This window comes from Vigna angularis, chromosome 5, assembly GCF_016808095.1.
Source record: "Vigna angularis cultivar LongXiaoDou No.4 chromosome 5, ASM1680809v1, whole genome shotgun sequence".
NCBI classification, from domain to species: domain Eukaryota; kingdom Viridiplantae; phylum Streptophyta; class Magnoliopsida; order Fabales; family Fabaceae; genus Vigna; species Vigna angularis.
The window spans coordinates 7613095-7630047 of record NC_068974.1 but is presented as its reverse complement, the minus strand read 5'-3'; positions in this window follow the sequence as shown (position 1 = coordinate 7630047).

Genomic DNA, 16953 nt, shown 5'->3' with positions numbered 1-16953 from the left:
CTCCACATATCCTCGAGTGTCCACAAGTTCTCCTGCGAAACCTACTATCTATTCGTTGAATGACACGATTAGATCCTCTTATAGGTCCATATTATACAAGATGTTGCAGCCCTTGATCTTTTAAAAGGTTAGGGAATTGAAACTCATAAAACTTGTACGAACCCAATCTAACATATTTGCAGGAGATAATCTTCTTCTCTATCTAGAATTAAGAAAACTCTTCATGCTTCTCCGTGTCGGAGATTCATCCATTAATGTTTGCGGGTCAAGGGGCGCGAGGACGAGCAAAGGAAGAAGCCTCAATTCTTTTTCTTGTAGGTATCTTTCTGCGAGCATCAACCATTGTGTTTGGAAGGTATAAAGAAGTAAGAAGAAGAGACTGCAAGAAAATTAAAGAAATAGATTTTGAGAGCTTAATTGGGCAGAGTTTGGGTGCAAGAGTGGGTTTTAATCGATTATGGTCATTTCTAACCGTTGTGGACCTTTGTAACGACCATATTTTGAAATAACGTCGTGTGATAATCGATTATTACTAACGATAATCGATTATCGTTTCAAAAAATATTTTTCAGAAATTGCAGATAATCGATTATTGTTTCAAATAATCGATTATTACCGAATGAAAAACTCAATTGCTAGAAACTCTCTAGATAATCGATTATGGCATGTAATAATCAATTATTACCGAATAAAAGACGTTTCCTAGTTCAAAGATAATCGATTATGACATAGAGATAATCGATTATATGCAATGATTTACGAAAAACACAAAATTTGCTGAAATTTTAATCTTATAACAAATCTAACACTCCTAAATCTCTTCTAAGGTCATAAAATCTATCATTAGGCAATGCTTTAGTGATTATATCAACCAATTGATGCATTGTGTCTATGTATTCAATGATGCAATCCCCTTTTTTAATATGATCTCTTAAAAAGTTATGTTTAATTTCTATGTGCTTAGTCCTAGAGTGCATTATGGGGTTTTTGAGTCAGATTTATGGCACTTGTGTTGTCGCATCAAAATAAACTTGTACAAGCAAAATATGACTTCCTACTTTCTTTATGAAAATTTTTGAATCAACCCTTCCTCTAAAGAAGTCATTTTCAATCAAAAGGTTACTAAGTGTTTCATACCAAGACCTAGGTGTCTATTTAAGGCCATATAACACTTTCTTTAACTTATAAACATTATTTGGAAACTTAAAATCTTCAAAACCAAGAGGTTGATCAACATAAACCTCTTCCTTAATGAAACTGTTAGAATTGATGAACTTTGTTTCTCAACACCAAGAGGGGGGTGAATTGGTGTTTTATAAAAACTTGCACTTTTTAAATTTCGCAAACTATAAGGTTCTTTAAATCTTTCTTGTGCAGCAATCAACTGTGTGCAATGAAACAGTACGTGTATATGCAATGACAATGAAAGTGTAAAGAGATAAAGGAGAGAAAAACAAACACAGTTTTTATACTGGTTCGGACTCAATGCCTACATCAAGTCACCCTCACAATCAACCTTAGATCGGAGAGTAATTGACTATAATGATCAGAGTATTACAACCAAGGCTTTACAGAGCAACGATCAAATGTAAACACCTCATAAACTCTTAATCAAATATAGAAACAACAACACCTGCCAACACAGAACAACTCGTCCTTGTTGCAACAAAGTCAAGAGCACACCACTCTTCTTCCTGACGCTCACGTATAGGGAAACAACAAATCCAAGATTGCAAGCCTTCTCTCCTGATCAATCAAGATGTACCTTCAAATGTGCTAAAACGATCAGTCAATGTAGTCTAGTCAATTGCTTCTCAAGAATGCTTCAAGATGATCCAATTCTTCTCGTTCTTGATTCTTGGAGCTTTTGAGTAATCTGTAAAACCTCTCAAATGAATTCAATCATATATGAATGTGTAAGTATGATCAATCATTACAGATTTTCAAACAATGTGTCAATATATAGTTTATATCAGTTTTGACGCAAAGCAATCAATTACTAAACTTATGTAATCGGTTACATTAAACAGATGTAACAGAATTACAACAAACTTAGCTCTTAATTGAATACACAATTAAAGTAATCAATTCTCATTAAATGTTGATCAAACACATTTAAAAATATGACTCTTATAGCAGTTATGACTAGCAAGAAATCATTTTTCAAACATAACAGACTTAATTGAATACACAAAGCATGTAATCGATTAAGCTTCAACACTTAACAAAATTTTGAAAACTTTTCTTTCCAAAGACTCGTCACAGAACATTTGAAAATGTTATATGCAAACACACAAGTTTTAATCGATTCAACAACTAATGTAATCGATTCAAACTAATTGTTTTGCCATAGTTCAAAACCATAAGTTGTCTGATGACCTTAGTTGATTACTACAACACTGTAATCGATTTTGTCATTCAGATATGTTTTTTGTGCATGTGGTATTCATAACATAGAATCATACATTGTGCATACATAGATATAATTTCATCATAAACACAATAGTATGCAGTCACATTAGTATGTTCAACATATGCATTTATCACACATTTTATGCAATTTCAAATCAACATATGCATTGATATAACACACAGAAACTCTTTTCTGTTATGACTTGACAACATTCATGTATTGTTATTATCAGAGTGTTGTCATCATCAAAAACCAACATAACAGGGATTGGGTTCAACTATCACATGTGTTCCCCCTATCAACAAAAATCATTTAAAAAAGACATTTTTCACATCCATTTGATATAGTTTAAATTTCATCAAGGAAGCGTAAGCAAGTAATAATCTAATAGATTCTAACCTGGCTACCAGTGCATAAGTTTCATCATAGTCAATATCTTCTTCTTGATAATAGCCTTTGACAACTAATATTTCTTTACTATTTGTGATATGACCATCCTCATCCAACTTGTTTATGAAGACTCATTTTGTACCAATCACTTGATAGTGTTCTTCTCTAGGAATGAGTTCCCAAACTTGATTCCTTTCAAATTGATTCAGTTCTTCCTTCATAGTTATACACCATTTGTCATCTTGAAGAGCTTTACCATGTTTTCGGTTTCTATTTGTGAAACAAAAGCAACAGTAAAATCAAAATTATTTAAATTTTGTCTAGTAGTAACCCCCTTTGAGATATCTCCAATGATGTTGTCCATAGAGAAGCCTCGTGGTTGTTGATAGCTTCTAGGATCATCTTCTTGTTACATATGAGGAACTTTAGAGGGAGTATTCTCATTTAAGTAAATCTCTTCAAGGGCTTCCCTTAGATAATCTTCATCACCTGCAATTGGCTTATTTGACTCAAATAGTTCTTCTCAAGGTCCACTATCTCATAAAAAACAACATGCATAGATTCTTTAATTATCAATGTTCTCCTATTGAATACTCTATATGGTTTACTTGTTAGTGAGTAACCTACGAAAATAGTTTCATCATATTTAGCATCAAATTTTCCTAAGTTATCTTTACCATTATTCAATACAAAGCATTTACATTCAAAGATTTTTAAATGAGATACATTAGGCTTTCTACCTTTAAACAACTCATAAGGAGTTAGCTTTAAAATTGGCCTGATGAGCATTCTATTTAGAACATAACAAGCAGTACTAACCGCATAATCCCAAAAGTATTAAGGTAAATTTGATTCATTCAATAGAGTTCTAGCTAACTCTTCCAAAGATCAATTTTTCTTTTCAACAAACCCCATTTTGTTGGGGAGTTCTAGGACCAGAAAAATTATAACTTATGTCATACTCATCACAAGACTGTTCAAAATACTCATTTTGAAACTCATCACCATGATCACTTCTCAAAATCTTAATTTTCAAATTTTTTCATTTTGGACTCTTTTTGCAAAGGTTTTGAAGGCTTTAAAAGCTTCACTTTTCAAAGTTAAAAATTAGGTCCAAGTGTACCTAGAGTAATCCTCCACAATTACAGGTGCATAGTAATTTTCACCAAAACTTTTGATTCTAGAAGGACCAAACAAATCCACATGCAATAATTCTAAAGGTTTTGATGTAGAAATCATGTTTTTGGATGAAAAAGAAGATTTTGTTTACTTTCTTTTTTGACAAGCTGCACAAAGTTTGTCTTTCTCAAATTTTAATTTAGGCAAACCAATCACAAGATTTTTTGAAATTAATTTATTCAAATGTTGCATATGTATGTGTGCAACCCTTTTATGCCAAAGCCAAGGATTTTCTTCCTTTGCAACTAAACATGTTATACTATGACTGGATGCACTTTCAATGTCAATCAAATAGATATTATTATGCCTAACACCTTTTAATGTAATGTTAGAGGAATTTTTATAATAAATAATACATTTATCACTTTCAAAAGTTACCTTGAGACCTTTGTCGCATAATTGACTTATGTTTAGGAGGTTATGCATTAGTCCTTCAACATATAGCACATCTTTGATTGTCAAGGTACCTCTTCCTCCAATGTCTCCGATTCCAATGATTTTTCCTTTGTTGTTATCCCTACAGGTAACAAACCTTGCTTCGTTTTCTCAAAGCTTATGATCCTTCTTTTGTCACCCATCATGTGTCTTGAGCATCCACTATCAAGATACCACAATGACTTCTTTGACTTTGAAGGTTCCTACAAAACAAATTAAGCAAGAATTTAGGTTCTCAATCTCATTATGGGTCCTTGGGGTTAGTATAAATTTGGAAAATCATTTCACAAGTTTGACTCAAGCATATTTTCCATTTGGTACACAAAAATGCTTAATATTACACTTGTTGGAGGTGTGACCATGTTTCTTACAATAAAAACAACAAACACTATGCAATTTGGTTTTCACAATTGTTCCTTTTTTAATCCAAACCCTACGTGTTCTATTATTTTGATTTATCCTATTATGATGCATATTTCTGTTTTTAAGTGTATTCTTCCTAACATCATTTTTCACATAGGATGCAAATTTAGTTGCTTTAGCAAGCAAGTTTTCTCGAATGTCAATATCAAACATATGACTCTTGCAAGACAAGCATTCAACAGGATTTACAACAACATTAGACTCCTTCAATTCTAAATTACAAATCTTATTTCTTAAGATTACTTCTTCATCTAAATCCTTCTCATACTTAATTTGTATATCATGAAATTCAATTGTCAAAATCTCATGTGCAACATCTAATTTTTCAGATTCATTTAGCAACTCAAGAAAAGCTTTTTGCAAGTCTAGTTCACTAGTTTCAAAGCTAGAGTCACTTACTTGACTTGTAGTGTCATCGGTCTACCATTAAACACATGTTTTCTTCTTTATCTAAGTCACTTGAACTGGATAAGTTAAAATCATTTTCCTCGCAAGCAATGTATGCTTTCTTCTTCTTCTGAAATTTCTTTTCTTTCTTTTCTTCACTCCTTTTGTTTTTAGGACAGTCCGCCTTGACATGTCCTCTTTCTCCACAGCCATAACACTTGTAGCTTGAGGAGGACCCTTAATTATCCTTCTTTTCACTTCTAAACTTGTCCTTACCCTTGGCTATCATGAACTTGGCAAATCTTTTGATCATGAGGCTCATGTGCTCATCATCATCAGAATCATCTTCCATTCTTGAGTTTTTTCCTTTGGAGACTTCAGTTTTGAATGCCAAGGTCTTCTTCTTTCCTTGGTCTTCTTCCGCAATCAATCTATTGAGCTCAAACTCATGCTCATTGAGCTTTCCAAACAATATCGTCATGGACATTGAAGATAAGTTTTGTGACTCTAAGATTGCGGTTACCTTGGGCTACCAAGACTTGTCCAAAGACTTTAAGATTTTTACATTCAGTTCACCAGTATCAAAAGTCTTACCCAATCCCATGAGATGGTTGATGATATGAGTGAAGCGTTTTTGCACGTCTGCTATGGTTTCTCCTAATTGCATTATGAACATTTCGTACTCCTAGATCAAGATATTCTTCCTTGCATGTTTTAGTACTCTATACCTTCATGAGTTACTCTAAGAATCACCCACATTTCCTATGTTGTCTTACAAACAAATATTCTATAGAATTCATCAAGCACAATAGCAGAAGAAATAATATTTCTAGCCTTAATATCAAATTGTGCTATTTTATTTTCCTCAACAGTCCAAGACAAATAAGGTTTTTTGTTCAACACCATCAACAATTCGAGTTGGGATAAAAAGACCATTTTCAACTGCTTCCCAGATGCCTCTATCAATAGACCCCATAAAGATTTGCATTCTGACTTTCTAGAAAGCATAATTATCACCAGTAAAAAGTGGTGGTCTGTTAATGGAAGAACTTTCAGCATAAACTTGGTTATGTTTGACAATTTTCGTAAAATTTGAAAAACTATCAAAGTAAGCTCTAATACAAATTATAGATATTGGTATCGCGTAGCGAAATGTTTAATGAGCGTGATACCAGACAATAACCAAGAGGGGAGAGGTGAATTGGTTCTTTTAAAAACTTCGTTTTCCCTTTTTAAATTTTCTTTGAGCAAAATAAAGTAAAAAGATGAAGGGATAGAGAAAATCACACAAATAATTTTATCCTGATTCGAATCAAAATTTTTTATCTCCAGTCGTTAATCACTATAAAAGAGTGATTACCACCACCATAATTGCCCGTTAATCGTTGTCTATTGAAGTCTTATCTTCTGAAATGTCAATAGACAATGTTTTTTCAAACAAGCGCTATCTATTAAAGTTTTGTCTTCTAAAATGTCAATAGATAGCGTTTTTTCAAACAAGCGTTGTCTATTAAATGTTGTTAAATAGCACTTTTTTTAAGCGATGTCTATCAATAGGCGCTTCAATAGACAGCGCATAAAAAACGTTGTTTATTAGCAAAAGATCATTGTCTATTTACAATTTTGTAGTAGTGTAGTATAATTATTATTTTTATTATTACACGAATTATGTTTGGCTTTTCTTCTATTTCTTCAAGTTAAAAAAAATTTCAAATAATTATTTTAACACCAACTTAGGTACTAAGCCTTCACGAAAGAAAAAGCATCTGGTGTACTTTAATACCTAACCAAAAGAAGAAATTCTTGGGGATGAAGAGTGACCAAATTTAAGGATAAGTTTCTTTCAAGAAATGAGAATGATCTAAAACCTAAAAGTGGAGTTTTCAAATAAAGAAAAGAAAAGTTTGAAGAATACTTCTTAGAAGACAAGTTAAAGAATACAACAAGATAAAAAGTATTGAAGAAAGCCTTATGATAAAAATACCTTTAGAAGTGGCATATGTTAGAAGAGTCGTTTACATATTAGAATAAAGCTAGCTAGCATAGTGATTTGATTATAATTGAAGATGAATGTAACGAAGGAGAAAATGAATTACAAGAAGATTTAAAAATACAAATAATAAGCATGACAAAAGAAGAATAAGATGAAGAAATAAAGAAGAGTTTTAAAGGAAGATTATAATAGAGAAACTTTAAGAAATTAAGGAAGAAATATAGAGGAAAAATAAAATGTAAGTCTTACAGTGATTATATTATATTCTAAAGGAATAAAAGAATATTCTATAAATCCTAAAAGGCAAGCTTGGACATTCAAGGTAGAGAAATAAAAACATGAATTATATTTATCCTCAACATGTTACTTTCAAGGCTATACATATGTTAAGTTGCAATTACTTCACATGTCACTTTCAAGTGCATATGTTTCAAATACAAATTAGGAAGTTAATTTGTGTTAATTATAGAATTAATGATACATGAAGTGTAATAATTAACTTAAATATCATCATTGTGCTTGTGATTACACTAGTTGTACTAAACAAAAATCATTAAATAACAATCAATTTTATAGATCAAAATAACTTGTCACTGCATTAACTAAGTTAAATACCATTTTACATTTTATTTTGGTATCTAAAATAGTCTCTATCATAAATAAAAAATTATTATTAGTTTGTGAATTAAAATCTAAATTGATTTCTAATACTAACTACCAAAGTTTTAGCTACTTAATGTTATTGATTCTAAATTAGTTTCTTATATTAAATAAGTGGCTAATATACACATGAGTATTTTGATAGTTAAAACTTTATTAATTGATAAAATTTGTTTAATATTAAAAAATTAGAAGGTAAAATCTATAATTAAATTATTATAAAGAGTAGAATATGCTATAGTGACTAAAAAGTAGATTTAAGATTTTATTATTAAATAGTAAAGTGCAGTTGGATTGCATTAACTTCGGAAAATGAATTTGATTTGGTTGGGAATTTCGATATGCTATGCTTTGTGGAAAGCAGAACAATGGGACATTCCAATACCCTTCTTTATTATCTTTTTCTCTTTTTTTTTCTTTGTCTTGTAACAATAATTGTGATGATGAAAGAGACCATAACGAAAGTTACTTTTGGTATGTGGAAGAGACCAAATTTGTAACAATAATCAGAAAAAAGTAGTAGTGCATGCTGAAAATGAAATGGATACAAATAATAAAAAACAAAGGAAAGAAATTTATTTTTTGTAACTTTGCCTCGTTCTAATGTTTGATTCAAGACCATAGAGTGGTTAAATAATTTGAAAATCTTAACTAATTTGAAGAAGTTTAAATTTTGATATTATTAAACCTTCTTTTGGTGTTTTTGAAAGGGGAAATAATGGTATCAAATAAAAGATGAATATATATCTCAAGGCACTTTTATTCTAAATAAAAAGATAGAAAAAAATTTATATTCCCCTAGTTGTTTTAATCTTGAAAGACATAACAAATTTTTTTTGTCTACTTTGATATTTCTAAAGTTCCAATATTTCTTTAGAACTATGAAGTAGGGTAAAAGTAATAAATGAAACAACTGAGAATAAAAAAACTCTTATGAATAAATGTTACCTATAGTGTAAAGCTTTTTTTTAAGCATAGTTAAAAACAATTAAAGAAACAGAGAGAAAATCTTTAAAAATAAATTAAGACATGAGATAATTTTATAATTAATTTAATGTTAAGGTGAGGAACTAAAGAGGAGTGCGCACAAATTCATCCCATAGGTCTAAACTTTTAAAAAATTCATTTTATTTTTATAAAATTTTTGTTTTATAAGAAAGTGTAAAAGTGACTCAATCTAGTTCACATATTGACTCACAACACTTTGAGTTAAAAAGGATTAGCTTAACTCAATTTACATTTTGCAAAAGTTAAAAATTCCGTAACTCGAGTTAACTCATTACAGGTTTGTACGTTGGTTGATTTATGAATATTTTACTTTTACAATTTATTTCATATATTTGACTCAATTTTCTTTTATAATACTAGAATTAAAATGTTCACTTAATTATTCATATATTATTATAAAAAAGATAGTGGTTGACATTAAAAAATCAATGTAAATAACTTAAAAAGCAAATCAATTAAACATCGAACTACTCAAACATTATTTAACAATATTCTAATATTTACAAAATTCAATTCGGTAATGTTAAGCTTTTTTTCAAGTCAAGCCCACAAACTTCATAAGAGACAATCTTTTAAATCATTTGAGTCTATTTTTTGAATGTTGCATAATAAATTTATTTATAGAAACATAAACTAACAAAATCCAAATCTTGTGACTCCAAAATAATTTAAAAATAAAATATTTAAACAAATGATTTTAAGATGATCTAAAGATAAAATATTTAAATGACTTATTCTAAGATAATCTAAAAATAAAATATCATAACTAATAAAATAAATTGCATGTTAAATATTATAATCAATTGTCCATGATGCACCTTTCATCCTTGATTTTGTTGCTTTATTTTAAGAGATAATAAGATTATCCCTTTCATGAAAAAAAAATTAGTCTTCAAGGTTATCTTAGTATAGAGGTTGACTAAAATGTCTCCTTACTCCTAATTAGCCTCTTCATGTGGTTTGTTAGTCAACTCGAACCAAAGTTTGATATGGATTTTCATATTGAGTTGAGATATTACGATCAGACATTATGGCTTGTAGTGTAGGTAATTTGTGTATTGGTAGTACATCACTCATGATGGAACCATAAGGAAGAAATTCATAGTAATCGTTGTGAGTACGAAACATTGTCTTATGTATGTCACTCTCCTCCACACGAATTTGATGATACCCTAATGTAAATCCAATTTACTAAAAAGAACAACACCCTATCATTCATCAAAAATTTCCTCAATCATAGGCATAAAAATGGTAATGGCATTGATGCCACGTTGTCTTGGTAAAATCTCCAAGATTCATCCTTCTTTTTTACCAGAACTTTAGGGGAGGAGAATGAGCTCGTGTTTTCACGAATGTGAAATACATATAGGAAAACACTACAGGGAGAGGGGGAATAGTGTTTTCTAAAACTTTTCGCAAAGAATGTCTGATGAGTTTTCAAAGTATTACTACTAAATAAAAATATTCTTTAAACGATGTCATAAAAAAAAATTAACAAAAGCTTTTAAGAAAGGAAAATAGTAAAACAAAATATTTATACTAGTTCACTCAAACTTGAGTTACATTCAATTCTCCCTTAATAACTCTTAAGGGATTCCACTAACCTTTTTCAAGATTACACGAGTTTTGTCTCTCCAGGATTTCACCAAATATTCTCATCACTACTGGTTTACAAGTATTGTTTGTCACTCTTGGCATCCGAGTATAGTTCACTCTTGATTACAAGTATTATCTGTCACTCATAGCATCCGAGTATAATTCACTCCTAGTTACAAGTATTATCCTCCAATCTTGACATTCGAGTATGCAAGTGTTTTAATTCTCTCCAAAATTTAAAATAAATTCTTGATGAGATTATTACAAGATACAGATTAAAAGCTCTCAATAAAAGGATATATTTTCAATACAATACAATATGAAGTCTTGTTTAGTTACAAACTTGGGTAACTTTCTAAAAGAGCACAAATATATTGAAAAACATACCACATCATCTCCTGAATCTCGAATCTCGAATCTCGAATTTCAAAACCTTAATCAAATAGATAATATTGATCACATAACCTTTATAAGTACTATAAACTTGAGTTATTTAACCAAAGTTATCAAGTCTTGTATTATGTTTTTACAGTAGGGTATTTTCTTTTAGAAAATTTGAAATCCTTCAAAATATATTGTTTAGTTGAGAAATTTTGAAAAAAGTATTAAAGTTTTAGAATATTATTAAAGTAATTGGATAACATTTGAAATTCCAGGAAAATTTTTACATTCTCAATCTTCACATTTCTTAGTTCAACTCGATTTTGATTTTGAACATTTTCAACTTGATGGAAAGAGTGACTTTGTCGGGGACGAAATTCTTTTATAGATATTTATTAATATTATTTTGTGACTTAAGTTGTTAGAACAACTTTTTGTTGACCAATATTATTTCTTACTCAATATTTTTCTGAGTCATGTTAGGAAGATTATTTGCTTGCATATGTGAATTATTTTTTTTCAATTGATGTATGTCATAATTATCTTTTTGTCCATTGTAATAATTTTTGTTCATCAATAATATACTATTTTCTTATCAATAGTTTGTTAATTTGTTTTTCTAATATTAACTCAAAAAATTTCAACCAACATTAATTAAGATTTTTTTATTAATGACAACTGGAAAAATATTCCATGATAAAAAAAATTGACAAAAAACCTCTGAACCGATCCTAAAAATAGTCTTGTACGAAATCAACCTGAATAATTGTGTTTTACGTCTGAAAACAATATCGGTTACATCAATAAAGAAAAGTTTTACAAATATCAATTAAAAAATTATTGTCAAACATTGACTGAAAACTAACATAATTTAACATCAACTATGAAAAAGATAATCAATTTCGATATTTTTGAAAATTTAACAATTATTTAATATTTAAATAACTTTCTTATATTTTGTGGTAATTCAAAAACTTTATGAAAAAAGAAGATTAAAACTCATTAAAATTGAATTGACTTAAATTCTTAGAATTTTAGCATTTGTTTCCTTTAAAAATCCCTTAAATTAAGCCATTATTAAAGACACAAATGAAAACCGTAACAAAACCCTTTGTTACGCTAATGTACAATGCCTTTTATTGTTGTTTTATTTTCAATCTTCTATACAATAAGGCGTTGAAGGTTTTTCCATTTCAATTTGCATCTTTTTCCACTTCAATTTGCATCCATCATTAGGTTTTTTTAGACTACCAACGATTCAAAGGTCTAACTTAATCTCTAACGCATGCCCTCCAAAACTAATTAACAACCATGGTCATGCTTTGTTTCTCTCTTTTTTTTAATCTATCATATTATATTTTCTGTAACGCCCCTTAATAAGATGTTACTTAAAATAGATCAAACTACAAACGTTTAAAACATTATCGTCCAAATACAGATTTTTTTTTTATGCGGAAGCAAAGCATTACTTATTATATGTTCTTACATCATATTGAAAACACATATTATTTGTCTTTTACAACGATAAAAATTAAACACGCCGATAAATAGCAACTTAAAGAAAATCCCAGACAAGTTTTATTTCCCAGCACTCTCGTTGAGCTACTCCATTCCAGTAACATCTGCAATATCATCTGCTCCCGTACAAGTACGATCATTGCAGGTGGAAACCAAAACCACAACATGCAAGGGTGAGCAACCAGAAATATCATATTATACACAGATCATACAACAAAAAAAATCGCAATAACATATATTGACGCGAAAAATATCACCACAATCTATCCTTTCATAATTCAATGTCGTTTTCTTTGTATTTTCGTCATCACCACCTGTTCTCAATAACAATCGATTATCCTCTGGGGAAAACCAATCCTTTTTCACATTTCGTCATCACAACCTGCTCTCAATAGCGGTGATGAAAATCGTCTCCCATCGTAACTTCATACCTGTCTTCCCTGACTCCTCAAGGACTAACGAGTAAACACATTGGTACTACGCATACAAATGCACTATACTCAGCACGAGCCGAAGTCATGGGCGAGACAATCACCTTCTCACGTAGAAGAAAGTGATACTCAAATTTCTGATCTTCAAATCTATAATCGTATCGAATTTCTCACACCTTTTCTTTTTTTTTGTTACAAAAGAACAAGTAAATTAACTTAATCTACTATATGATTGCCAACGAACTTAATTAATCGCGCTCGATCACAATCTGATACATGTTCTCATTAACATGTATTACTCGACAGTAATTGTACTCGATTACTAACTCATACATGTTCTCAATAACATGTATAAAACCAACAAAATATAGGCCACACAAAATAACCAACAATTCTCAAAAAATATTTTAAAATAATTTTTCTTTTTAACCCCAAAATTTACTAATTTCACATCCCTGTCCAGAAATTAAAATTTCTGGCGCACCTCCTGAAATTACTAAGTTCACACCCCCTGTCCAGAAAACAGAATTTCTGGTGCACCCCCAGAAATTATTAAGTTTATACCCCGTGTTCAGAAAACAGAATCTCTAGCGCACCCCCTGAAATTATTAAGTTTATACCCCGTGTCCAGAAAACAGACTTTCTGACGCACCCCCTAGTTTTTCCTAAACTCAATCTTCTTCTTAACCCACTTACTCACTCATTTCTTCCACTAAAAGGAAGAGAAAACTCACCCCTTCACACCTCATACACTCTAGATTTAGAGTGTAAGAAGGTACCCCACATGGAAACCATAAAAACATAACTTGAAAAATTACAAATATAACAAGGAAACACATATTAAAGGTATACCCCATGCAAAACATATATCAAAACTATACCTCATGCAAAACATATCAAGCTATACCCCAAGAAAACATATGTCAAAGTTATACCCCATGCAACCCATATATCAAGTTATAACCAAGAAAAATATATATCAAAGTTATACCCCATGCAACACATATATCATGTTATACCCCAAGAAAACATATATCAAAGTTATACCCCATGCAAGACATATATCAAGCTATACCCTTTTCAAATATATACTCATCCCCACCATTCACCAAATCACAACTAAATAAAGCAAGGCAAGCTCCCCTTACCTCTTGTTGTAGAAATTTTCTAGAGTTTTCTTTGATGTTAATGAAATGACCACAAGCTTCTCTCCTCTTGATGTACCCTAAAGTCACTCCACCCTCTTGGATCCTCTTTGAAACTCCACTAAGAGTAGAAGAACAAAGTCTCTACACCTCTCTTACTAGTGTTCTGTTTTTTTTTTGTGTAAGAATAGTAGCAAATGTTTTTCTCTGACTCACAAATTAAGCTAATTTAAAAGCCCCTCCTCTCTTTTACAATCAACTTCAGACTAAAAAAAATAATGTCCACAACAAAACAACAATAAGGTGAGTCCCTCCTATGCCTCCAAAGTCTTTGCAAATATTTCTTTGCTCACTACAAACCCAAACATATCAGACACGAGTTTTGTTTTTTCACAAAACCACCTCTCCAATCCCAAGCAAAAGCACATAATACCAAACTATTAAAGGAGAAAAAAAACAAATACACTACCTTCTCCATGAACAACCATTCCTAGAGTTACAAAAAAAATTCTAACTTACTCTCACTTTAATTTTTTCTAGATCTAACTATGCATGGAAGAAACAAGAAAGAAAAGAAAAAAAAACAAAGAAGAACAACCCATTTTGCATAATTCACGTTCACAAGACAAGATCAACATTTCCTTTTTTTCTCTTTCCTACATCATGTGGGCCACACATGTCAACCAATCATAAAAATGGAAATTGTAAAGCTAAGAAGTGTCTAGATAAGAATTGAACACATGTTCTCTATCATCAATATATATGCACTGACCACTACACCATTTCAAATTTGTTGATAATTTAATGCAAACAATGTTAGTTAAGCCTTATTTCATATAAATTTCGAAAGTTAAGTATAAAAACTAATATTAACTAATTTTTATTCACTTTCTCAATACTTTCTACAAACCAATACATACTACACTTAAATATTTAGGATCACAACCAGAAAATAAAATAAAATAGAAAATTTTTATATTTTTCTATGGATCTTACATTTTCCAATGATTTGAAGTTCATTACTGTAGATCTTACTATAATAATTTACTTTTGGAATGTAACTCTGGATTCTTTGAGTTAATTATAGTACAAGAATTGTCGTATTTTTATGAATAAATAAATATTCAATGATTTAAAACAATTCCTTAATTAAAACTTGCAAAACATTGTACAAAGTTTTGATTACATGTATGCATACATTGATTTGATAAAAATAAAGTTAAAGGATTATAAAAACCAATAAGGTTAAATGTTCGTTCTAGATTCCACTTGATTAGTGGTTTGCAACCTCTTGTACATATATAATTTCTTAACCTTCCAAGTTCATTAAAAACAACTCAATTTCATTCTTTAATCTTGATGTTTTAAGATTCTAAAATAATCAACCAATTAAGTTAAATTTTTGCATTAAGAATAGTAACTATACATGGCTAGAAACTTCAACTCTAATCCCAACATTAAAAGATAATGGATGATTTAATGGATGATTTAACGTATAGTTAAAAAAATAATATTTCTATTCGAGTAGATTTCAATATATATTTTATTAAATTTTTTGCAACAAGTATATAATATAATTTTATAGGGATTAGATCTCAACATGCAAGTACTTTGTCTAGCCAAACATAGACATAACATATTGTTTATATATACATCAAATAAGCTTTCACTTGGATAGACCATAAATACATAGTTTAAAATATTTTATGTTATACATCAAATACTAATAAAAGCATATTTTATGTTATGTAGTGATAGCAACCTTCTCGAGCTAGGTTGGTCAAAGTATGAAGATATGTTATGGTTGATGAAGGTGTAGAAGCAATGGTGTAAATGGAGAAGGATGCTCACGATTTTCATTACTAATATCAAAGTGTGTTTACAAGGGGAACACACCTCTACTTATAGATTAATTAATACAAAAACATTGTATAACATCAGTGTTTTTCGACCTTTCACGTCGAAGTCGAGGCCGACGTCATATTGGAAAACGTTAAATTGACATCGAATTTAAAAAATTCAACGTTAATTTACATTAATTGACGTCGGACATAGAACAATTCGACATTCCTAGTAAAACAAATTAACGTCGAATTTTGTCAATATACAATGTTAATAAATTTTTTTGGTTTTTTTTAATAAAATGTGATCCTTTTTTACAACTCTACGAGACCCGAAAAGTAAAAAAATAACAAATTTCAGTTGTTGGTATTTTATAAAGCATGAACTATGAACGTGTAGTGTAGTATCAACAACAAACAACAATAACAAACAACAAACAAATTCAATCAAACAACAACAACAAATAAGTTCAACCAAACAACAATAACAAACAACAAACAAATTCAATAAAAAAACAACAGCAAACAAGTTCAACCAAACAACAACAGCAAACAAGTTCAACCAAACAACAACAACAAAGTTCAACAAAAAAAAAAACAACAAATAAGTTCTTCAAAACAAAAACAAAAACTAACCTTCAAAAGGTGGGTTCGTCGGAATAAAGTGTTGTCAACACTGAGAGAGAAAACAGAATGCGCCTATGAAGCAGAAGAACACGAAAATAATCGGTCAAAACAAACGAAAATCATACATAAAGTAGTTAATTAACATGCATTTGTATCAAATGAAAGAAATATTACATGTGATGGTCGTCAAACTTCGTTCCAAAAAAGTTTGAGTAGGGAAGAAGGTCTCGCGCGCTAAGATAAAGTCAATGAATTTTCAATCTCCCGCTCAAATTTTTATTGAATTCACTAACCTTTTGATGTCTAACGCTGGGACATTCGACGTTTTATATCCTTTTTGACGTCTAATTCTAGGGCATTCAACGTCATACATAAATACATTTTCATCTTCACGCCAAGCATTTTCGCAAAATTTACCCAATATGACGTCGTATTTCTCAATATTCGACGTCTTATAACAGATTGACATCGAATTACAATTCTAAACGACATCTAATAATTGCATTTATTTACAAAAATGCCAGTG